We start from the raw sequence: 26,861 nt of genomic DNA, 5'->3' as shown, positions 1-26,861 counted from the left end.
CTGTCAGCTAAATCTGGGTCACAAGAGTATAGAAATAGGTGCACTAATGACCCAGAAGAAAAGTATGACCAAAAAAGCGTTGGCCATACTTTTTGTTAAAGAGCTGTGGACCAGGTACAAGGTATACTGCTGCATCCACAGAGATTGTTGTCTTCTTGTAGGGTATCAGCATTTCTTGCAAAGGTGGCACATGCTTTTGGAACTTGAAGGAACATGAACTTGAGCTAGAAGGACTTAAAAGATAAGTATTTTTTTTTTTTAAGTCATACTTACCTAGGTGGATGCAGCATCAATTTGATGCTGTATCTGTCCCCCACCTGCTCTAAGTGTGAGAACTGAGTGATCAGACACCGTTGATCGCTCGATTCCCGCTGAACAGAGAGCCGGGATTGTCAGTCACCACTGCCTGCTCAGCTCCCCAGTGCTGAGAGGCTGAGCCAGGTGCCGGTCGGGATATCTGATATCTGTGTGGATATCAACTTTAAGGTTGGGATCTTTCCCCAGCCTGTACTGGCTGAGTAATTATACATATACGAAGGGAAAAGACCCCCCACTCAGAAAAGAGGTTAATCTTTAAAACTAATTGGCATATACCCAACAATGTCAGTGAAAGCTCATGTGGCCCCTTGCTACTCATGGATCTGATATCTTTTAGATGGTGGATGACTTACTGAGTATTGTCAGATCTTTAACACAGCAAGCCTGCGATATATACAGTACAGGAGGACCACATTTGGAGCAGCGGCATATACTGACAGCAGGTCGGACTGTGACATATTCAATGCACAGGTAACAGAAGACACTGACAGGTGAGATTGCTCCTATACACTCACCAATTTTACCTCCCTTGTTATTTGCTGTGATAATCAGAAATAAGAACAGTGTGCATGGATTGCCATTGCGGAATGAGCACTCAGGGACTGAACTTATTCATGCAGCAGTGGGGATAGATGTCTTTATCCATGTATTGTTGATGCCATTAATGTTGCGGTGTATCAATCTTGGAACTGTATCTTTGAACATCAAGGCGATTGCAGGCGTCACTAAAATGTCAGATCTCTTTCCACTGTAGATGTATATAAATATGAATGGACAGTTATTGTGTTAGCTACAATATTTGGATAGAACTGGCTTATTTATGCAAGATCACATCAGTTCATAACAGATATTGGTACACCATACTTCCCGACTGCCTATAATTATTGTACCTCCTTACACCTTTAATCCACAATAGTGGGTAGGAAATTTGTATAGATCAGTAATAAAATCCTCCCTGAGTCTCTCTGAGGGATAGTTGGGTTTGTGAGGATTCGCATCCCTACCTATTCACCTCATAGTAGCTATTATGTATGTTGTGTGTATTGCGTGAATGCTGTATTGACAGACAACATTGTCTGAGGGCTGGTGATGGATGAATATATTTTTTAATATATTTCACTTTTGTGATGTTTATGTAACTCTTCTTACATTTTTAAACAATTTATGTATTTATTTGGATATATGTCAGTTAATTCTAAAGAGTAACCTCTTTTCTAGGTGGGGGGGGGGGGTCCTTTCCCCTCTTACATATATAATTAATTTGCTGTTACTTAGAACTATACCTATTTAGGTGTGGGCATCCCATATACACTATATTGCCAGATCTATTGGGACACCCCTCCAAATCATTGGATGCAGGTGTTTCAATCACCTCCATGGCCACAGGTGTATAAAATCAAGCACCTAGGCATGCAGACTGCTTCTACAAACATTTGTGAAAGAATGGGTCGCTTTCAGGAGCTCAGTTAGTTCAACCGTGGTACCGTGATAGGTTGCCACCTGTACAATAAGTCCATCTGTCACATACCTGATGGGAGACTGAATTGATGACCCCACTGAGGTTGGAACAGAGGGAGTCTAGGGACCAGGGGGACAAGAGCTCCAGTGGTTGTTGCTTGCGGCTCTTGCAGGTGGTGACCTTGGTAGACAGAGTATCCTCTGATTTGAGCACCATAATAGCAGACAGAGCAGGTTCTGTGTAGTGCCCGATGTGCAACAGAGCAAGGTAGGTAGCCAGGACACAGGATAGGAGCAGGTTCATAGGATAGCCGGGGTCATCAACAGTCGGGCAGCGCGGTACAGAATCAGAGGGAAAAGCCAGAGTCAGGAGCAGAGCCGAAGTCAGGAACCAGGAACAGGAGAGCAATCTGAGTCAGGTCAGGAACAAGCCGGGTCAGCAACAAAGGAATCGTACAGAAGCAAGCAGGACACAGAGGGGAGCTGAAGACCAGTCAGCACTGAACTTGAGCAGAGGCCCTCCTTAAATAGCCCGTCTGGCACCAATCTTCGCCATGCATGTGCACGTGTGCGTGCATCTGTGCGATCGCGCATTCCTGCGCGCCTGGCACAACCGGCAATTCTTCTGCGGGATCTCTTTCACGCATGCGCGTTCCCGAGCGCGTTTCTTCTTGCCGGAAATCCCTTACATCATCCATGAAATTTCCTTGCTACTAAATATTCCACAGTCGACTGTTAGTGGTATTATAAGAAAGTGGAAGCAACTGGGAACAACAGCAACTCAGCCAAGAAAGTGGTAGGCCACGTAAAATGACAGAGCGGGGTCAGGACATGCTGAAGCGCACAGTGTGCAGAAGTCTCCAACTATCTGCAAAGTCAATAGCTAAAGACCTCCAAACTTTGTGTGGCCTTCAGATTAGCACAACAACAGTGTTTAGAGAACTTCATGAAATGGTTTTCATGGCTGAACAGCTTCATCCAAGCCTTACATCACCAAGAGCAATGCAAAACGTCAGATGCAGTGGTATAAAGCACGCCGCAACTGGACTCTAGAGCAGTGGAGACATGTTCTCTGGAGTGACCAATCAAGCTTCTCTGTCTGGCAATCTGATGGACATACTATTGAACTAAGCCCTAATTGTAAATCATCATCTTTGACAAATAACAAATCTATACTGAACGAAGGTACGTTTCCCTAGGCACCATCTGGCCAATCGATGAATGTAAAATATATAACCTTTATTTAAATATATAGAAGATGTATGCTCAGCTGTAATTAATGCCTATTGGAGTGGAATGTACTGCTCACAACAGCATGACTGGATACCATTGCAATTTACTTGAATATATAATCTGTTAAAGAAATGGAGTTACCCCATGGACAAAACTAATTAGATAGTATAATCTATCTTGCTACAGATATGTAATATGGGTACACTCACCCATGGGCTTAAATGTCAGCCTCTCATGGATAAGCCCCATATATCACCATATCCAGACAAAAATACCTCACTGTCTTGAGGAATGCAAATGATGCACTGTAAAACGCAGTACAGACCTCTCCAAAAAAAGGGGGGGGGGGGAGAGGAATGAATACCATGTACATTAAAAAAGTGCTCCCAAAGAAAGACCCAAAGAAAAAAAAAGGAAACTCTACATGTTTCGCTCCAAAAAACAGAGCTTCGCCAGGAGTATAAAGAATAAAATAGGTCACATAGTGGCTGGAAGTTGTGCACAGCTGAACATGGTGTGGAAATGACATCTATCGTTTGTTTCACCTCTATATATATAGAGATAGCCATCAAAATGGCCCCTGCACATGCTCAGTTCCTCAATAGCCATCATCTTGTGGACAAAAATACTGCACATGCTCAGTATCTCAACAGACAAAAAAAACAACACCACAGCAGCACATCAGTCCACAACACAATACACGCTGGTGGTGCTCTCAAGCACTGTTAATGCCCCACTAATTAAGGACCAAAAATACAGTTCACACCATTATATAGCATATCTTGTGTGTTTCTCATAGATTCTGGCCATTCGTCTGAATGCCTCATATATACAGTTGCAAGAAAAAGTATGTGAACCCCTTGGGATTACATGGAGTTTTGCATGAATTGGGCATAAAATGTGCTCTGAACGTCATCTAAGTCACAACAATAGAAGAACACAGTCTGCTGAACATAATACTACACAAACATTAGATGTTGCCATGGTTTAATTGCACATAACATGTAAACATTCACAGTGCAGGGAGGAAAAAGTATGTGAGGCCCTAGCTTAATGACTTCTCCCAGAGCAAATTGGAGCCAGGAGTGAGCCAACCTTGACTCCAATCAGTGTGATGATATTGGATGTGTTGCTGACAGCTGTCCTGCCCTTAAAAAACACACACCTGTTTTGGGTTTACTGGTTTCAAGAAGCACTGTCTGATGTGAACCATGCCTCGCAGAAAAGAGCTCTCAGAAGACCTACGATCAAGAATTGTTGACTTGCATGAAGCTGGAAAGGGTTACAAAAGTATCTCCAAAAGCCTTGATGTTCATGTGTCCGCGGTAAGACAGACTGTCTACAAATGGAGAAAGTTTAGCACTGTTGCTACTCTCCCTAGGCGTGGTCATCCTGTAAAATGACTGCAAGAGCACAGCGCAGAATGCTGCATGAGGTAAAGAAGAATCCCAGAATGTCAGCTAAAGACCTACAGAAATCTCTGGCACATGCTAACATTTTTGTTGACACATCTACAATAAGGAAAACATTAAACAAGAATGGAGTAAATGGGAGGACACCACGGAGGAAGCCATTGCTGTCCAAAAAGAATATTGCAGCACGTTTGAAGTTTGCAAAAGAGCACCTGGATGTTCCACAGCACTACTGGCAAAATATACTGTGGACAGATGAAACCAAGATTGAGTTGTTTGGGAAGAACTCACAACACTATGTGTGGAGAAAAAAAGGCACAGCACACCAACATCAAAACCTCATCCCCACTGTAAAACATGGCGGAGGGAGCATCACGGTTTGGGGCTGCTTTGCTGCCTCAGGACCTGGACGGATTGTTGTCATTGATGGGAAAATGAATTCCAGAGTTTATCAAGACATTTTGCAGGAAAACGTACGACCATCTGTCCGCTAACTGAAGCTCCGCAGAGGATGGGTGATGCAACAGGACAATGACCCAAATCATACAAGTAATTCAACAAAACAATGGCTGCAACAGCACAGAATACGCCTTCTGGAGTGGCCCAGTCAGAGTCCTGACCTCAACCTGATTGAAATGCTGTGCCATGACCTTAAGAGAGCGATTCACACCAGACATCCCAAGAATATTGCTACACTGAAACAGTTTTGTGAAGAGGAGTGGTCCAAAATTACTCCAGATCGTTGTGCAGGTCTGATCTGCAACTACAGGAAACGTTTTGTTGAGGTTATTGCTACCAAAGGAGGGTCAACCAGTTATTAAGTCCAAAGGTTCACATACTTTTTCCTCCCTGCACTGTGAATGTTTACATGTTATGTGCAATTAAACCATGGCAACATCTATTGTTTGTGTAGTATTATGTTCAGCAGACTGTGTTCTTCTATTGTTGTGACTTAGATGACGTTCAGAGCACATTTTATGCCCAATTCATGCAAAACTCCACGTAATCCCAAGGGGTTCACATACTTTTTCTTGCAACTGTACATTGGACGTGTCTGGGCAGTTGCCAGGAGAACAGTACTTGGCTGACTGCATTGTGCCAAGTGTAAAGTTTGGTGAAGGGGGGATTATGGTGTGGGGTTGTTTTTTAGGGGTTGGGCTTGGCCTCTTAGTTCCAGTGAAGGGAACTCTTAAGGCATCAGCATATCAAGACATTTTGGACAATTTCATGCTCCCAACTTTGTGGGAACAGTTTGGGGATGGCTGCTTCCTGGTCCAACATGACTTCACACCAGTGCACAAAGCAAGGTCCATAAAGACATGGATGAGCAAGTTTGGGGTGAAGGAACTTGACTGGCTTGCATAGAGACCTGACCTCAACCCGATAGAACACCTTTGGGATGAAATAGAGCGGAGACTATGAGCCAGGCCTTCTCATCCAACATCAGTGCCTGACATCACAAATGCGCTCCTGGAAGAATGGTCAAACATTCCCATAGACACCCTCCTAAACCTTGTGGACAGCCTTCCCAGAAGAGTTGAAGCTGTTATAGCTGCAAAGGGTGGGCCAACTCAATATTGAACTCTATGGACTAAAACTGGGATGCCTGTAAAAGTTCTTGTGAGTGTAAAGGCAGGCGTCCTAATACTTTTATATAATATAGTGTATGTAAAGCTCCTCAGGTAGTATATTTTTATATTATTGCGCCAGCTGAGTAATGTGAACTGACAGCAGACTTTAGCCCACTGTCGGCTGAAAACAGATCACAGAAGAGTTTTGGCTGTACTTCTCCCTTAAAGGAACTAAACTCTTGGGGCTTTGTCATGAAGAAGATGCCTCATTCTATCATATGGTGCTATTGGAAAGGTGCGTGACAGTGTATGAACTGGTTCCTGTGTGGTATATTTGCATTCCCCTTGTTCAGTGATCATAGTTACCCACAGACCTACAGTTATATGTCAGGCAAAATAAACTTTCCTATCCTCCAGTAAGTAAGAATGTCAGAAAAAAATCCAGTTAATTGAAGTTACAGGGATTCAAAGACTCAAGAACAAAAACTAAGAAAAAAACATAATGAGGATATGCTAAAAACCAGAAACATTTTGGATACAATTACAATAATCAAAAATTGCAACAATGTAAAGAACAATGTTTGCTTGAAAAAAAAAAGAAAACTAAAGCAGCCACCAGGCAGGAATGTAAGCTGCAATGTATTACCTTTTTGATCTTGGGTCCAGTTATCTTTTAAGATGTGTCTTTTATTTCTACCTGGAGTTCAGCTTTTTAACAGAATACAAAGTCTGGTCATTGTTGACCTCTTTTTAAAATGCTATTTCCCAGGTTGTCATCCTGTGTCAAGGTCTTTGATATTCGCTCTATTACTAACCTGAAACAAGCTAGCAAGTCATCTGACTTCTCTAGCTGGAAGCTTGTTCCAAGTCATTACTTTATAAAATATTGAATTCAGAGGATCACCTTTACAGCCTGGCAACTAGCATTTTCAGAAGGCATTCAGCAGCGGATGCCTCCATATTTCTCACAGTACAAGTTTCCTTTAACTACTGAAGTCATTGCAAGTCCTACTCATTACCAGCCTGTTTATTGTTTCCAGACATTTCCGTTTAGAAGTGAATTAAGTTGCTTTGCGTCGCTCATGTCAATCCCAGCATCTCCCAGCCATGCAGCGAGTCTCTTAATATAGAGCACTTGCTCGGAGTGCCGTCTGTCAATTCTCAGCAGGATTCAGATTTGTAATGAAATATTAATGAATTTGCTGGAAGTGCTTTCCCTCGTTTTTAGGACCTTACATGACAAACTAATGATAACAGAAATGTTCACTGCCCCAGAAGGAACATACTGTTGCGGTGAAAGATTTGTTCCTAATACATACATCGTCCAGTTTTATCTGCTGCGCTAAAAACTTTGTGCACTTTCAAGGACAAGTGCAATGTTTAGTGCCCCGTTGCTAAGAAATGACCATGATTTATAAATCTGATGGAAAGATACAAACTAAATCATTGCAAAATGATTAGGCTTTGAGTATTTACCACTAACCACAGAGACTGTCTCTTGTGCACGGTAATATAATGGTGTTAAAAAGGTCGATGAAATGCCATTCTCCTATTTTCGAAGATCACAACCTTTTGTCTCTTCTTCCTGCTTATGGAAGAATTTCCTTATGACCCGAACAATTTGCATTGAAACTTTGTTACAAACTATTTCATGCATTCTGTCCTGCATTTGTAAAGCATGGTACTGTAAATAAAAAAGTCAAAGATTCTGTAACAATTAAAAAACACAAATCAGAACTAGGGACAAGACCTACATTTGCTGGTGCCAGCTGTCATTGTAGAAAACCAAAGTCCACTTTCCCCTCCCATACCCTGCAGCCATAATCATCCAGTGGTTAGTACCAGAGCTTGAAGCAGCCCATCATAGATTTGGACCAATAGGCAGACATGGGAGGCTTGAATGGGCAGGATGAACTCTGAGCGATATGATATGACCAAGAATTGCATAATAAAGAGCCCTAGGATTTTGTAGTTCTAAGGGTGCTCTAGAAGTCATATTATGGTAGCACCTCTAGCACCCACATTCATTTGCTACCTGCTTTAAAGTACACATGTGTCAAGTATATGGACATTAAAGTATTCACATTCTTTAGGCAGGGCTTTTTTTCAGCGGGAACGTGGGGAACGCATTTCCGGCACTTCCTGTACTGAATGTATGTAATGGTAAGGGATACTGGGGTGTGCTGGAGGGTCTATTGATGTTGGCTCCTACGGGATCTATTGTTTCTGGAGGGGATCTATTGTAGCATGGGGGTGTATTGTTGCTGTGGGTTCTATTGTTGCTGTTGGGGGATCTATGCTTGGTGGGAGAGAGATACTGTTTAGGGGAGGGGTCTATTGTTGCTGACTGCTGGAGGGTTTATTGGTGCAGGCTTATGGAAGATCTGTTGTTGCTGCTGGGGGTATTGTTGTTGGAGTGAATCTATTGTTGCTGGTGAGATCTATTGTTGCCGGGTGGGTCTATAGTTGTTGGCTGCAGGGGATCTATTTCAGTGCTTTTCTTGTTATCAACAAATTCCATACATATTACTTAGCACCATAAAATGGCACTTGGTTCTGTGTTCTCTAAAATGGGGTGGCACTGGGGGGGGGGGGGGGTGGAACCAAGGGACAGTACTTGGAGGTGGGTAGTGGGTGGAGACAAGGGTGACTCGGGAGTTCCTGCACCTATTCTCTGAGAAAAAAAGCCCATTCTTAGCAATCATTAAAAGAGAACACTTTTAACTAACTAGATTTGTAATTGCCTACTCAAATGCATGTTGACAAATATTAAGCTTTGATTTTAAACTAGACCAAATACCCAAATACTCCTTACATGCTCATATGGAGATTGTAATGCAGGGCCAGATTAAAGTGGTATAAGAGGTTAAAAATAAGAAACCTGTCATGCTTGCCTGCACCATGCAATGGTTTGGCACAGGACAGCCCTGATTCTCTTCTTGGGTCCCTCATCCCCCTGAGTGTCACCATACCAAGCTGCTTGCTATGAGGGTACTCGCGTGTGCTTACTTCCGAGTCGGTTCTGTGTGTCCATTGACTCACAGAGCACAACTCGACTCTGCTCCCCTCTCCTCATTGGCTGCAATTGACAGAAGCAGGAGCCAATGGCTCCTGCGTCTCCACCCTCTGCTCCTCTCCCGAGGCACTGCTCTTCTGCACATTGCTGGATGGAGATTGGGCTCAGGCAGGGGCGGACTGACCATTTGAAAACTCGGGCACTGCTCGAGGGCTCAGGGTCAGTAGGGGGCCCCATGAGATGCTCATGGTACCTTTTTCATAGGCTTTTTTGAGTTTGGGAAGGACACAGGGGCCCCATGATCCCCTGTTGCTCGGGGGCCCCATGAGTTGTCAGTCCTGGGCTCAGGTAAGTATTGGAGGAGGTGGAGACAGAGCTGCATGCAGCTTTCTTCCAGGTCAGTCCCAGGCCAGATCCAACTACTATAATAATTTAAAAAAAATGTATTTAATTAACAGATTGGGCATCAGTCAAAATCAACTGACTGGGGCCTTATCTAGAAATGAAGAGAGAAGTAATTTTTTGATAAATGATAATTAAAAATATTATTTTATTATATTATTTTTACTGTATAACTGTACTGTATTATTACTTTGATGTTCATAAATTCACATTAAATGTTAGAAAATGAAAAATGTACTCAAAACCCTTGTACCCAAAAAATCTCACTCTGATGTTAATTGTTTTTACCTTGAACTTCAAACTCTGTAAGCAAATTATATACTTATACAGCAAAAAGTATTAAAGGATAAGTGCACTTTCAAAATGCACGTATTCTTTTTGCCCCTTTTTCGTGAGCTAACCGATCCCACTCTCCTCCACCTGGCCAGGAGATGAAGGTAGAAGTCTAGGGGGCTTTAATGTGCCTACACAGCCAGGAGGAAGAGGACTTGTAGAGTGTGATATAAATAAACAATGTGGTTGCAGGAGGAAGCTGGGATCAGTTACTTCAGGGCAAAGGGGCAAAAAAGATAAGTGCACTTTGTTTTAAACTGTTACTAAACCCAGGACCCTTCATTCACTACATCTGGTCTCCCACAGCACACACAACATGGAAATGAAGTTATTTTTAGTAAATGTAAACTACTAAATACCTTTTCTCATCAGCAATATATAGAAGTCTTGTGACTTCTATCAGTGTCCAGCCGAGCATATGGTAAAGTTTGCAGGAGAATTTTTCATTCTGCTGTAGGAGGATGCAGAACTCCTGACCTCTGTCTGGACAGTACTGATTGGTCCTGTGCAGATCACATGCACTCTCCCAAGAAAAAAAAACACCTCCCTGGCATACACACCAAACTGAGCATGTGCAGAGTGACTCCACATGATATGTCTTATCAGGAGATAAGAGGGGGGCACTGGAAGAAGAGGAGGATCAGAGAAGTCAGGATCAAACATCCTTTTTACACAGTGCAGAGGATTAACCCGTTAGGTTCCACAGTGAGTATAACAAACATGCTTTACTGCAAATACAGACTGATTTTACTGTTGTGGGTTTAGTAACACTTTAAGGTGTACCTATCCTTTAGGGGCACAATAGCTAGGGGAAAAAACTCTGTGATGCACCCTTCCCTTGTGGCCCTAAGCACATACTTATTTTGCTTAATGGTTAAAGCGGAGCTATGCCCAAAAGGGCAAGTTCCGCTTTAAGGACTGGTCCCCCGCCCCCCATTAAGGATAGGCACCTTTGGGGAGCAGGTACCCAAAATTGACAGGTACCCACTCCGACTTCTGCTTTGATTTCCTAGGTGATCACAAGCGGAAGTTGTCCTCCCGCCCCCCCTCCATCTCCATAGTCTTCTGGGACACGTGACAGGTCCCAAAAGACTATGGGACCATTCACAAAGTGCAGTGCTACTCGCACATTCGCAGTGAGCATCCAGTTCTGAAGCCAAAAGCTGTCACAGCCAGGTGCCCACACTGAAGATGCTGGTGCTGGGAACACAGGGCAACCGGTGAAACTGGCTGTGGGGGGGAGACCGCGGGATCAAGGGACAGGTAAGTGTCCGTTTTTTAAAAGTCAGCAGCTACAGTTTTTGTAGCTGCTTTTATTTTTTTTTATTTTCACTGGAACTCCACTTCAATCCAACCCTGTGGTAGTATATTTTCCTAAGCTGTATCTGAGTTTTTTCTTTCTATTTTTTTTTTTCAATGTGTTTCTTTAACTGAAACATTATAATATATGACTGGAGAGCACTTTTAACTAACTAGATATGTAATTGCCTTACTCTTCAAAATAGCTCATTCCGAGTCTAGTTTAAAATGAAATCTTAACATTTGTCAACAAGCATTTGAGTTTATCTAGAAACGCATTCATTTCACTCTGCTATGCTAATATTTTATATTAGAAGTAGCCCTAAAACCCAAAGTTAGCTGCTGGAGGATCCAGAACTCTGAATCTCTTGACTCTGAGAAATGTAACATTCACTGCCACACTACTACAATTAGTGAAAGGAATAGAGACAATTCTATTTGACAGATCTGAACCCTGTGCAATACACACATCTATATTATACCTCAAAGGAAGAGAATGATTGCAAATGTAAAGGAAACAAGAAGACCCTTTAATGGAATGTCTTGAGAAATAAACAGCAAAGATGCTTTAAAAAACATGGAACATGACAATTAAATAGGAATTAAATAAAAGAAATTAAGCTACACTCATTATTATCAATTAATGAAAATGATATGGTGGAACTGGAATTAGTACAGGGTAGGGCAGCTAAATCATTAAGATGTATGGAAGACTCCATTTACAAAGAAATATCAGCTAAATTGTTTGTATTTACCCTTGAGAAGAAGTCCTCATAAAAGGGGTCATTGTAAAAGACAAGGAGGTACCAGGTGGGAAAAGTGGTTTACCCTCCACATAGTGAAAGGATTCTTTAGACTAGGAGCTGTGAAAATTTGGGAAAGTATTTCAAAAGAGCTGGCTCTAGCTGACTGAAGTTATTTAAAAAGGGCTGGAGATGTACAACGGGGTGTAGGCCCACTAAATGGGGGGTCCCACACCTAGGTGTTGCCAGGTAGCACTTTATGCCCACCAGACTTGTTTACCCTGGGGTGTATAAGGCCCTTGGGGAGGAATCATGAGTTTTGAAGATTTTGGGAGGTTACATGAGACTGCAGTATGTGCAGAAAGTAGTGCTGAATATATGAGAGGGGGCAGTATGTGCAAGAGAGGAGAGCAGAAGATATGATAGCAGGCAGTATGTGTAGGAGAGGAGAGAAGAATATATGAGAAGGGGCAGTATGTGCTGGAGAGGAGAGCATAAGATAGGACAGCAGGCAGTATGTGTAGGAGAGAAGAGCAGAAGATATGACAGCAGACAGTATGTGTAGGAGAGGAGAGCAGAAGATATGACAGCAGGCAGTATGTAGGTAGGAGAGGAGAGCAGAAGATATGAGAGGGGGCAGTATGTGCTGGAGAGGAGAGCATAAGATATGACAGCAGGCAGTATGTGTAGGAGAGAAGAGCAGAAGATATGACAGCAGACAGTATGTGTAAGAGAGGAGAGCAGAAGATATGAGAGGGGGCAGTATGTGCAGGAGAGGAGAGCAGAAGATATGATAGCAGGCAGTATGTGTAGGAGAGGAGAGCAGAAGATATGACAGTAGGCAGTATGTGTAAGAGAGGAGAGAGGAAGATATGACAGCAGACAGTATGTGTAGGAGAGGAGAGAAGAAGATATGACAGCAGGCAGTATGTGTAGGAGAGGAGAGCAGTAGATATGTCAGCAGGCAGTATGTGTAGGAGAGGAGAGCAGAAGATTTGTCAGCAGGCAGTATGTATAGAAGAGGCATGCAGAAGATATGTCAGGGGGCAGTATGCATACGAGAGGGGTGTGAAGGGAATGATGGTAGGCAATATGCACGAGAGAAGAGTATGATAATGGGCAGTATGTGTATGGTGTGAGATATGTGATTCACATCCTTGCCCTACTTGTGTTAGGATCCATTGTAGGGGCTCCTGATACTCACAACTATCCCAGCCCTGCACTTTATAGTGGGAGAGCCGATCACGTTGTAGTATTTAGGGCTCAAATGTTATTTTTACAGCCAGTTTGCGCTGAGTATCAGGCGTGGCACACAGCAGTCAAAGTGAGAATGACAGATGGGGATGAGATCACAGGTGGTATTTAGTTTTTACTATATATTTTTAAACTCAAAACACAAAGATACGTGATTGTATTCTGATTAATAGTTAAAAAAGAAAAGTTTAATGTGAATAAAAATCATACCGTAGAGGTTGTCCTGCTGAATAGGACAAAATGCAGAGCCCTTCCTGCTGAATAGACTATAATTCTCAGATCATCCTGCTGAATAGTATACAATGCAGAGACCATTCAAATGACTATTGTAAAAAAAATGTGATGAGTTTCTGTCATTCTGAATATACAGTATATTCATAATTCATGTGTGCTTTTTCAGATCTGGGATTAAGCAGCAGCACTGATTGACCGTCTCTGTCCTATGGTGAGCCCACATCACCCATCCCCCCTTCCCTACTGCCAAGGAGCCTAGAGCTTCTAACTACAAAAGGTCTTAAGCTGGCCATACACACATAGATTTCTTTTGTTTAGCCTGTGGGCTGAACAAAAGAAATCAGATTCCTCCATAAATGCTGCATATGAATAAATTTCCCTTGCCAGTTAATGTATTCTGACAGCCAGCACTGCTGGCTGTCAACATACCTGAATGGTGCCTGCATCTGACTGACTGCAGGTGCTGTATGAATGACAATTTTCAATCTGGCACCTTCAATTTTTTTTGTATTCAAAGGACGACGAGCAGAGTGGCATTGGCAGGGCCAACTGTCTGATGAACTGACCAAAATGAGCTCACTATATGGCCATCTTTACACAGCCGAGATGGGTGTTTGCCATGTGCCTTAAGGATCTAAGCTTCCTGTTGGGTCTTTAAGCCTTTGGTAAGTATTCCTGTTGAGTCCATTAGCAGAGTAGAACAGGTGCTCTGTGATCACCTGCAAAGCTGGCTTTTTGTGGAGAAGAGACTATTCAAGATTTTTCTAAGCTTCCCAATCATATCTGACAATGAGCCTTGGCTAGCTGTGTCTGTAGTTACCTCACTGGACCTTCAACTTATCTGGCCAACCTGGCCCAACTGGGAGATTGTTATCTAATGCTTATTAATGCTTGAGTCTTAGGTTAGCAGAATACTATGGTTACTGCTAGCAGCTATAGCCGCTGGCAGTAACCATATGTAGAAAAATATGACATACTGGTTGTATCCAAATTGAGCTATCGATCAACTTGGGTACAATCAGCCTGCCCATACGTGGGTCAAATCTTGGCCGGTTACTGCTGAACCTGCCGAGATTTGAACTGTCTATGGCGGGCATTAAGTACAAATTTGCGGGCATTTGAAGGAGCAAGCATTACCATTAGGTATAAGTCTAGCACTTCTTCAAACACATTGCTCATGAAGAAAGGTGGGAAAGGTACAACACAGGCACCTTCAGCACAGTTATCAAAAAGAATTCAATAGCAATCGGTTTTCCAATTTGTCTGATCACTATTACCCCAATATATCTTGGGCAATGATGTCTGCAAGTTCAACATACACACAGGGGCGGACTGACCATTTGGAAACTCGGGCACTGCCCAAGGGCCCGGGGTCAGTAGGGGGCCCCATGAGATGTCCCTGGTGCCTTTTTCATAGGCTTTTTTGAGTTTGGGCAAGGACACAGGGGCCCCATGATCCCTTATTGCCCGGGGCCCCATGAATTGTCAGTCCGCCCCTGCATACACATCAAAGCATTGCTCAGTGCAGCCAAAGGTGACCATGTTAGCAGAGGGGAAGTCAAATTCCAAATAAAGTTTCAGTTTAATATAGCTAAATAGGCTACATTCACAAGGACGTAACAATTTTACTGATCTTTTTATGCACGTTATTTTCTAGTACAAAAGTTCCCATGTAATGATCGGTAAATACTTTCGTAAACTATCCTATTTTTCTTTTTTTCCAATAACTGTGTCTGGCATACATGTATACATACTGTATGTCCTCAGATGTAGTTTTTTGGATTTTGTTTTACAGATCTGAACACAGCACATGTTTACACATCTGTGTACATGTCTCCATTGAAAACAATGCAACTATATTCAGGTAAATAAAAATACTGATAAATGCATTTTTTACAGCCATGTGAAAGAGGCCATATATCCCATGTGCATTTAAACAAAGTCTGCAAAGACTTTTGTGTTTTTTAAGTGCCCGGTCATACCGGGTGCGACTTGCCATGCATGGCAAATTGCACCCTATTGTCCGCAGTTAAAGCGGTCATATCGGAGCAATTGGTCGGAATCGCATTGATTTTGAAAGTAGAGCATGCACTACTTCAGGTACGACTTGCATAGACATCTGTGTCTTGCAAGCCGCAGATGTCTTGCAAGTCGCACCTTGAGTCGGAATAACATACGACTTTGAAATCATATGACTTCACTGGAAGCCGCACGATTTCAAAGTCGGAGTGGTGTGATCAGGGACTAAAGATCAGCCAGCGTAGAAATTGGATAGAGCCTGAGTCAGCATGCTACAGAGTGGGGCACTTAAGCTTGCCATAAATGGATCAAAATTTTCCTGGTTTAGCAGAGATTGGACACATTTTGATCCATTTATTGCCAATAACGCATGAGAGAAGTTGATCTAACAATTGGTTTCTATTGAACAGGAATGTTGAAAAATTTTCAGTTGATCACCACATGCAGCCAATCATCTGCAGTAGAGATGAGCGAATCGAACACGACGAAGTGGAATTCGTTCCGAAGATTTGGAAAAATTCTATTCGCGACGAATCCGAAGATTAGCAAACTTCGGATGCACGAATCGAATTTTCCCAAAAATGGCGGCGACATGTGTGGCGACGGAGAAAATGGACAGAGAAGATGGGGCGGGGATCTCTGGGAAGGCGCGCAGATAATGCATTCATGACATGTGATCGCATTAGCCAATCAGCAGCCAGCCAGCACTGTGTAATGGTGGAGCTATAAATCGCGGCCATCTTAGAATTCTCCATTAGCCTCTGGTCATTCAAGAGAGACAGACCTGTGTGTGACCCTGCTCAGCGGGTCAGGGCAATAAAGCTCCCGGTTCGCAGGTTGTTCCGTCTTATGGATGGAAGTACGACGGTATATGATCTTCTTCGCACCCACGGCATCACCTCATAGAATCTCTGCATTGCATCTGCAATCACAACGCTGACTTCCCGGATCGCCACTCAGCCATTGGACTCTTGATAGTCGTCTCCCCACACTGCTGCTGGGGGGACTTTTTAACCTAGGCCTGTGTATGGCCTTCAATTGAAGTTGCTTCCGCTCCGCCACTCTGCCATTGGACTCTTGATAGTCGTCTCCCCACGCTGCTGCTGGGGGGACTTTTTAACATAGGCCTCTGTATGGCCTTTAATTGAAGCTGCTTACACTCCGCCACTCTGCCATGGGCCTCTTGGGTATCCCAGAAGCTGCTCAGCGGGTCAGGGCAATAAAGCTCCCGGTTCGCAGGTTGTTCCATCTTATGGATGGAAGTACGATGGTATATGATCTTCTTCGCACCCACGGCATCACCTCATAGAATCTCTGCATTGCATCTGCAATCACAACGCGGACTTCCCGGATCGCCACTCAGCCATTGGACTCTTGATAGTCGTCTCCCCACACTGCTGCTGGGGGGACTTTTTAACCTAGGCCTGTGTATGGCCTTCAATTGAAGCTGCTTCCGCTCCGCCACTCTGCCATTGGACTCTTGATAGTCGTCTCCCCACGCTGCTGCTGGGGGGACTTTTTAACCTAGGCCTGTGTATGGCCTTCAATTGAAGCTGCTTCTGCTCCGCCACTCTGCCATTGGATTCTTGATAGTCGTCTCCCCACACTGCTGCTGGGGGGACTTTTTAACATAGGCCTCTGTATGGCCTTCAATTTAAGCTGCTTACGCTTCGCCACTCTGCCATGGGCCCTTGTACCGCCTCCTCTTGCTGCTGCCAGGTCCAGAGTGTGTCATGGGTCCCTGTACGGCCTCCCATTGCTGCTGACTTCATCGCCAGACTCTGCCATGTGCCACTTTCAGGTCTCCTTACACTGTTGGTGGGTTCCATTTTGTGATAGGGTGCTGTATGGCCTTCCATTGCTGCTGCCTCCACCGCCACCCTGCGCCATGTGCCTCTGTCGTCTGCTCACGCTGCTGACGGCTTCCGCTTTTTAACCGAGGCCTGTGTTTGGCTTCCGAATACTGCTGCATCCACCGCCACCCTGCGCCATGTGTCTCTGTCGTCTGCTCACGCTGCTGACGGCTTCCGCTTTTTAACCTAGGCCTGTGTATGGCTTCAGAATAATGCTGCCTACACCGTCACCCTGCGCCATGTGCCTCTGTCGTCTGCTCACGCTGCTGCCAGGTCCATACTGATTCATGGCCCCCTGTACCGGCTCCTCATGAACGTGGTTCAGCGGGTTTGCATCACTTAACGGCAAATCGTTGACAAACGCTGGGACGTTCAGTGTTGTGCGCATTAAGCCAGACACCAAAGGGCAGCACAGACCTGTTATTACTCGCTCAAGCATGGCTGAACAAAACCAGTCTCTACCACAAATTGGACCCAGACCTGCCCAGGGTCTCGTAAGTAGATTGCACGGAGGAGTAGAGTTCGTTATTGGAATTAACTGTGAGGGACTTTTAAACCTAGGCCTGTGTATGGCCTTCAATTAAAGCTGCTTCTGCTCCGCCACTCTGCCATTGGACTCTTGATAGTCGTCTCCCCACGCTGCTGCTGGGGGGACTTTTTAACATAGGCCTCTGTATGGTCTTCAATTTTAGCTGCTTACGCTCCGCCACTCTGCCATGGGCCCCTGTACCGCCTCCTCATGCTGCTGCCAGGCCCGTAATCTGCCATGGGCCCCCGTACCGCCTCCTCATGCTGCTGCCAGGCCCGTAATCTGTCATGGGCCCCTGTACCGCCTCCTCATGCTGCTGCCAGGTCCAGAGTGTGTCATGGGTCCCTGTACGGCCTCCCATTGCTGCTGTCTCCATCGCCACACTCTGCCATGTGCCACTTTCAGGTCTCCTCACACTGCTGTTGTGTTCCATTTTGTCATAGGGTGCTGTATGGCCTCCCATTGCTGCTGCCTCCACCACCACACTGTGGCTCCACACTCTGGTTTTGGCCCCGTGACTGCCCAAATGAGTGAAGTGTGCGGTGATTCTAAGACCGACGGCACTCATCTGCATGTCATACTGACTGACAGTATTATTTCTCTTCCCCAGCAGACTCCAAGGGCATTTAAATTAAAGGTACAGTGTTCTGCACTAATATAAAGGCTCTCTGAAGCCTAGAAACACCCTTTTTATAAGTTAAATTCGCAGCGAATATATTCGGCTCGAAGCGAATTTATTCAGCGAATTCGGCGAATCAGCCGAACCGAATTTTTGAATAATTCGCTCATCTCTAATCTGCAGCACTGAGCAGTGGATTTTGTTAGCGGAGGAGTCCTGCTGACAGAATACAATAGAACAGCAGGGAAGATTCCTTGATCCACCTCAATTATATAGATGGAAGAATCTGCTTTTTTTTTTGGCCATCTATCTACCCCTGCAATGAAACCATTTCTTTCCCACAGAGAGCAAATTTCCCAATCTGCATCTGCTGGCAGTGGACAGGCTTTCCTATCCAGGTTTGGGTTGTTTTAAAAAGAAAACAAATTGTAAGACATTGCACACCTTTTGTTTTGAGACTCCTGACATGTATTTAGCTGATTTTCACTGAAGGTTCAATTTGGCTTTAAAGAGGAGCTATAGGCATTGTGAAAAAAATTAAAAGCCAACAACTACAAATACTGTAGCTGCTGACTTCTAAAATACAGGCACTTCCTAGTCCAGGGATCCAGCTCTGTCATCAGCCGGGCTTGTTCTTTGCCATTTTTTAGTTCCCTGGCACCGCCATTTTGTTTGGTCCTGCAGTGTCCTGGGACATGTAAATTTCAGGAGGTTGGTGTTGGTTAACTTCTGCTCGGCTTGCCTAGGTAAACCGAGCGTATGTGGGAGTGGGTACCTACCAGAAATATTTCTAAATAAATGGTGCAGCGTTGCCCAACAATGAAACCAATAATTATATGTGCTTTAACTAGTGGGTAACTCACACTACGAATCCTTTAGTGTGCATATATGCAGGTGCTATGTGAGACCTCCCCCACTAGCTGTGAACTCTGTAGATCTTATATGTTTACTTCAACAGAATACCTTTGCATGAATAAATTATTGTCTAGTAACCCACACACCTCCCCTTCTGGTGTATGAACCCTTATAACAATAAATCCACCTTAACTAATGTGTTAAATAAATTGTTAGGACCACCTATGCCTAAAATGATCAAGTTCTACAGAACACCTCCCCCACTGAATGGAAAATCTTGTGTTAACCCCGTGTGTGCAAATACCTTATAGTACCCAACTGAGATATCCTCTAGTAACAAGTAGCAACAAGCTCTAAATTACCAAAACCGTGAGTCCTCCAAATAATTAAAAAGTGACAAATAGTCCGCAGGGCCACAATGCCCATTCCCCTTGGTGAAGATTCAACACTGTTTCTGGTCATCTTAGTGCTGCAGTGAACACGCACAATTCTAAATGTTTGTTGTGATTAAACCAGTGATCCCACTTGTGTTTCTCCTTGGCATCTGTACTCAGCGCAGTTTTTCGACTTCTGAAAAGCAGGTCTAAAAGCGCTCAGCTCTTGGTACACAGTATTGTGCTGAAGGGGTGTCATCCAGGTCAATGGTCTCCTCACTTTCCATATATAAACTCCTCTCCTCCTCTCCACGGAACATATCATGCAATGATAAGAGAGGGAAGCTTCCATAGTGTAATATTATTTATTGTAAATTAGATAAAACAAAATAATACGCTTACAAAGGCAAAAAGATTGGTGTTTTAAGAGGCTGTAGGAACCCGGAACGATTCCTGCGCACAACTGCTGGTAATGAGAAACAGGAAGTGATGTAATTAGCTCCACCCAATGTGTTTTGTCATCATGACTTCATCAGGAGAAACCTAAGGGGAGGTGTTTTGTAACACTTGCTCGTTTTTGGCATAGGTGGACTTAGCAATTTATTAAATACATTATTTAAAGTGGTTCTAAAGTTTCAAGGTTTCTTACCTTCATGCATTCTATGCATGAAGGTAAAAAACCTGTGCAGAAATTTTCCCAGCCCCCTCAATACTTACCTACGCCCCCCTCGATCCAGCAATGTGCACTGGAGTCTCAGCTATCCCGGGACTCCCTCTTCTCATTGGCTGAGACAAAAGCGGGAGCCATTGGCTCCCACTGCTGTCAGTCGCAGCCAGTGAGATGAGAAGAGAGAGAGGGCAGGGCTGAGCTGCAGCTCTGTGTGTGAATGGAGACACAGAGCAGCGGGTGCCCCCATAGCAAGCTGCTTGCTGTGGGGGCACCTGACAGGAGCGAGGAGCCAGGAACCTGTGGGAGACCCGAGAAGAGGAAGATCCAGGCTGCTCTGTGCAAAACCACTGCACATAGCAGGTAAGTGTAGACATGTTTGTTATAGTTTCTTAAAAAACAAGCCTTTAGAATCACTTACATAGCACCTGCACATATGAGGATTCATAGTGTGAGTTACCACTAGTAAAAGTAGTGTGTTGCAGCACCTTTGCGCACATATAATTATTGGATTCATTGTCTGGCAGCGCTGCACCATTTATTTATAAACAGTTTACACATTCCTACTGGATTTGTGGCAAGTGTTCAGCAGCCGCCCATCTTAGTTGTTCCATCTATACATTGAACGGATTCCCCAGAAATAGGTACCCACTCCCAGAAAAAAAAAACTTCCAAAAGTCGTAAAGGAAGGGAGAAGGATTAGCAGAACTTCACTTCCATTTTTAGGTGAAGTTCTGCATTAAGCTAGGTATACATAAAGCTCTAGATCCATTTTCATGTATCAATATTATTATTTGAATTAAAGAATCACATCTTTTAGGAATCAACTGCCCTAAATGGGTAATTCCATCGATAAACAATTGGTTTTACCAAAAAGAAATAATTACTCAAATTTGTTCACATTTGACCAAATCCATATTTTCTTTTTTGTATTAAATAATCATTATTATTATTATACAGGATTTATACAGCGCCAACAGAGTGCGCAGCACTACAAAATGAAGGTAGGCATTACAGTTACAAATTACAATACAATTTGGTACAAGAGGAAACAGAGGGCCCGGCTCCTTTTTCAACCCACAGAACAGTCACGACTGTCAATGATTGTTATTATATGTATGGCAGCAAGGCTGCTTATTCACATTCAGAATGTAATATTGACTTTGCATGCTATTTAACAACCGTAACTGAATTCTGATCTCCCAAATGTTTTGGCAATTGGAAGACTGCACATAGTCACAGAGGGCTCCCAAAAACCAGCACAGGAGAGCAAGTGGGAAGAGCATGTATCGGCAACCAGAAAAAATATTTCTAACATAATAAATCAATATTACTGCAATGATTTTTTGGCGTTATTGTGAAAATAATTCTTTCATCACCTACTTTTTCCAATTTCTCCCCCAGCTGTAAACATTTCTGTGGAATCTGCTGATTCCTGGTGAAGTGTGTCTCACCTTATATCCTCAGTCTCCTAGCACAAACCTAATTCTAAAGACACAGCGGAAGAACATATTGTGGCAGAAGACAAGTCTAAAAATACACCAAATAGACAATGCTAAGTATCACAGCTGTATGTAGTAAATATGAAGGAAAAAAATTAAGCTGGGTATACACTAGTAGAATTTTGTTCAATATTTTTCATTGCAAGAACATTGTAAGAACGTTCATTAATATTTATGATCGTTAGTGGGGTAACATTCGTTTTCTATTGCAGTGACAAGGCAATTTTAAGGAGCAGGATGGAAAATATTTCTCAAATATACAAATTTCTAACAGCATATAATATATTTTCATTTGGTAAAGTCCATTCATTCTGAAATGGAATGTTAATGGCAAACAAAATTTTGAACTACTTTCAAATGATATTCAAATGTGCTGAGGATTTTTGTATGCATTTTCCTAAAACTTTTCTTTTGAAATTCTGCTTAGTGTATACACAGCTTAAATCTCATCTTCAGAGACTCTGAGAGATATAATATATATATATCCACTGGTAATCATCCACAACTGAGTGGAGTTGAATGTTATTAAACCTGATTATTAAAACAATGTATTTAATTTCCCTTTTGTCACAAATGGGTTTGAGTGCTCAGCAACATCTATCTTTAATCATTATAATCCTGTGGTTCAACCGTCAAAGAAATGATACTTTTGTGCCTTCCACTCTGATAATGTGTATTAAGGAATGCGCATGTAAACATTTTACCTGGAAAAATAAAAACAAATTAATAATGTGACAAGCTCCACAATTGTTTATTAAGGAATGAAATATCCATGCACTAAGGCCTGGTTCACATCTATGCATGTCGCAATCTGTTGTGGGGAAAAGAGTCCCTGACCCTTACCAAAAATGCAGCAGCTGAAAATTCATAGATGTGAACGTGTCCCATAGGAAACCATGTTAAATGGACTGTAGTGTGTTTCTGCTAAATGCAAAAAGCACTAAAAAAATGCATAGGTGTGAACCAGGCCTAAGCCAAATAGAAGATCACAAATACCTGTATGCCTTACAATTGAACAGGCAGTAATCAGTATGAACAGGCATTGATCGTTTCAGAGGCAACAGCATATGAAATTATGTATGCGTCTGGCCATGGTCAGAGCAGGCATATCTGTTCATGTACCCTGTAAACCCCCTTCCTCCCTTACACACACACATAAACACACACACTGTGTGCACTATGGCTTTTTTTTTTTTACTTTGAGAGCCCATTCAGATCTATGTGGTCCCTTGCAGTATATGAATGCATGCACATTAACGTGTTGCAATAAGGAAGCCTATTCATTTGAATGGGCTGGCAACATAATAAAGGGCCAAAAATGGAACGCAATGCATAATAATAGTGCATTCAAAGAATAATACAATACTCTGCGCTTATGGTATTCTCCCTTTTGTAGCAACGCTTTTATGCACCTCTGATAATCCCCCTGAAAATAGTGCTGATAATATGAATAAACTGGTGCAGCGATAAATAAATATAAATAAATTCAATAAAATTAAATAATCAGATGAATTGAATACAGTAAGTTAAAATAAGCAAAATAGATACCCTGAAGACATAACATGGATGAAACGTGTTGGGAAGAGCCACGCTCCTGATGTCACATCTGGTGACGTGGAACGATTGTCCGATTTAACTAAGAAGTGAAGGTGCCATTGGGCTGTATTAAGGCAATACGTATATGGAAAGTATGTAAGTGTGGACTTTGTATTTTTAAAGTGGTGAATAAAGCAGTATTACACTATTCCTGGTCTCTCTTCTGGTCTCAGTCCTTGGGAATGGTTGATGGTGGAGACAACTGCTTGGAGGCATCCCAGGAAGCCATCGTAGGAGGAGACAGAGAGAAGGGAGAGCCTACACTAAAGCTCTAGAGACCTTATTTCTCATAAGGGGGTCACAAAACATTTGACATGTGAAACTCACAGAGGGTGAGGTGAAAAGGTGTGCTGCACAAGCACTTTAAAGCAATGTGAAGCACTGTTTGGATTAAGTATTGCACAGTAAGCACCTTTGTATGGAAGAAGCACTGTAACACTGTTTACACATGAGTTTAATATGGACTGAATGTTATAGACATGGTTATGGTTTTAAGATTTGTGTATATTTGGTACTGATGTTATGTCACAGTGTTCATAACAACAGCACTTTATGCAATTTGGACAAAAAAGGACAAGTTCAGCACTTTTTTAAAATTATTATATTGAATTTATGTGATCATTTCATTTTATTTAATGTATTTATATTCATTTAGCACAATACCAATTTATTTACATAACAGTGCATTACCATGCATTATGGTGTTCTACGGTGCACTTGAGTTGGAGATGAGTTGTCTTGAAAAATGAATTAAAGGAAATGAATGGAGCCTCATTACACTAACATGTGTATGCTGCATGCTGAACATTTAATACACGTATTACCATAACGGACTGTGACAGGTCTGAAAGGGCTTATTTTACAGTACAATTTGTGGCCCATTCACACCAGCTTGGTCTACTGAAGTGTGTTAGCACATGTTGCATCATGCATTAACATGCATTGGCTGCTTTAAAGTGTGTTGCATTAAAGCTGTCAATTCATTTGAATGTGCTGTCTTATGTACCAAAATGGACCAGAAATTGTGCATTGCGGTGCACTGGAAAGTTGTGTGATGAATGGCATTGCATCAAGTCCAAGCGCATAATGCATGCTACAATGTGTTACTGCAATTAATTGTTGTGGATGTCCTTGATGACATCAATATGCACATCATGATATCAGTATATAAGTCAGACAAACACAATAATATGAGAAAGAAATCATATTCCTATTTTTGGTATGCCAACGCTTACGTATGTTTAAGATGCTAGAGTTTAGCATAAGATATAGTACATCATGCCCATTATGAGAATTCTACCACTGATAAATTCTTCAGCATTGACTTTAGCATTAGGGTTCATGGAGAATGCTTTGTTTTTTTTTGTTTTTTACTTTTCCACTACAAATTGGGGTTGACTTACTAAAACTGGAAGGTGCAAAATCTGATGGAGCTCTGCATAAACACCAATCAGCTTTCAGGTTTTTTGTTTGTCACTTCTGATGTGGCCTGAATCCTCAGTCCAGTGAAGCACATGCCCATGATCTGGATTGGAGGGTCAGCAAGCCGAGATTACAATCACTTGGTTGCTGATCCACCATCTCAGAGCATCAGAGTGCATGGAGCTGGTACCGGCAGCAGAGGAAGAAGGAGGGAGCAGGAGTCGCATAAGCCAATGCTTCCTCTGTAGCACTGCACATTTTCTCCTGCGACCTTTTTTAGCAGCCTGGAGAGTGATGGGAGCAAAAGCTGGAAGAGGAATAGGTCACTGTAATAAACATCATATACTGTACTGTATCCTGCACGTTTGCAATGGGCATATTAGCACTTGGGTTATTAGGCTGTATTCACGCTGATCCACAAGTGCACCTGTGGCTTTCCCGTGAGTTAGCTGCTGCACTGAGCCATAGACTTCTTCCATATCCTGTGGGATTGGTGCACTTTCAGAAAGTTCAATACACCCACAAGATGGCTCATTGGCTCATTTACATTTGTAGTTTTTTTGGGGGGGGGTACAAACCCATAGGTCATTGTGGCCAACAACTGATTACCAAATCACTTAAGTGGCCCTCATTCTTCAATAGGTTGAGCACCCCTGCTTTAAGGGCTCACTGTATAAATGGTTAGGGGCATAAATGGTTAGGGGCAAACATCATTACTTGGGGCTTTGGGTTCTGGCTAGTTTCTTATTTCAGGACAGCTAAGGCTGTTTCTGAGAAAACAAACAGGTATCCTACCTGAAGATTGCTGTTTGAGTTACAGCAGGAAATTCTATCAGCCAATTATCTTGTTCTGATTCTTAATCTAGCTGACATGCAAGAGAATGGCACATTAGAGAGGTTACCCATCGGGGAGCACTGACCATGGTATTAGGTTAGCTAGACAATAGAATTGTAGTGAACGTTTAGCAGCAGGTGGAAGTCGAAACAAAAAAAAGAAAAAAAAAATACAACATGGGAAGAGTTTTAGATAAAGGAACGGTTTCTTTTGACACCACATTTCCGAAACAATATCATCAGATTATTCATATGATCAAAACAAAAATGTTCCCATATTGTATACAGATAACGATTTACACCTTATTCTACAACTGGGCTGTAGGTTTCCAAGGCATAGGGCCCCCATCTTGGGCTCACTCCATTCTCCAAGCTTGTTCACCTCAAAATACAAACCTCCAATTTGGCTCATTTGTACAGGTTCTTATGCTTGCAGTTTGAACACATGCAGGTGATGTCGTTTAAACTTGTGCCCAAAGAGTTTTTAATCTTTAGCCATGGGTGAGTAATTTACAATCAAACATTAAACTGGGGAACGTTTTATGTTTTGCCTCATTTGCTGTACTACTTGTATACAGCATGTGGGGTGCACAATTCATCCCTTGAGGACTTGCATTGGTGAGCATTTTTGCAACTCCAGTAATCCACAAGACAAACAAATATCTAATGTCTCAAGACATTTTAAAGAAATTCATGGGGGTGACACCACTCCTTTTAGATATTGTGGAATAGATAGAGTGCAAGCATTACCTAGAGAGGGAGATAGACATCGCAAATTATTACAGAAAGTGGATTCACAGATTGCAGACCTGGGTACCCAAAGGGTAAAACCTACAATGGGACCTGGATCTGCATCTGAATTATTATGTTTTTCAACTGTACATTATCCAGCTGTAACTTATCCAACTATATCCCTCAATGAAAATATTATTTCTTGTAGCTATTTTAATTTAAAGCAGAACTCCAGTTAAATTATTTTTTACCATGCAGAGGGGCAGTGCCCCCCCTGCATGGATCAGCTGCTCATTTTTTCTAGAGGTGAGGACTAAGCTCATACTCACCTGACCTGCCGATCCTACAGAATATTGAGCTGCCCCACAGTCCAGCAGTGGACTGTTCCTGTCTGTGAAGCATGCATTGAGTGTGCTGATGTCAGGAACAGTTCATTTACAAGACTGCCGGACTGCATGGTGGCAGGAGCTGATAGGAACAGTCTTGTGTGAGGAGGATCAGCAGGTCAGGTGAGTATATCTTCGGTGTCCTCTCCCCTAAAACAAAACAAGCATTTTACCCGCGCAGTTCCGGCACAGCCCTGATT

The sequence above is a fragment of the Staurois parvus genome, unplaced genomic scaffold (genome assembly GCF_062004578.1).
Source record: "Staurois parvus isolate SC_StPar_1 unplaced genomic scaffold, SC_StPar_1.0 ptg000047l, whole genome shotgun sequence".
Classification (NCBI taxonomy): Eukaryota; Metazoa; Chordata; class Amphibia; order Anura; family Ranidae; genus Staurois; species Staurois parvus.
Note: the sequence above shows the minus strand (reverse complement) of the source record.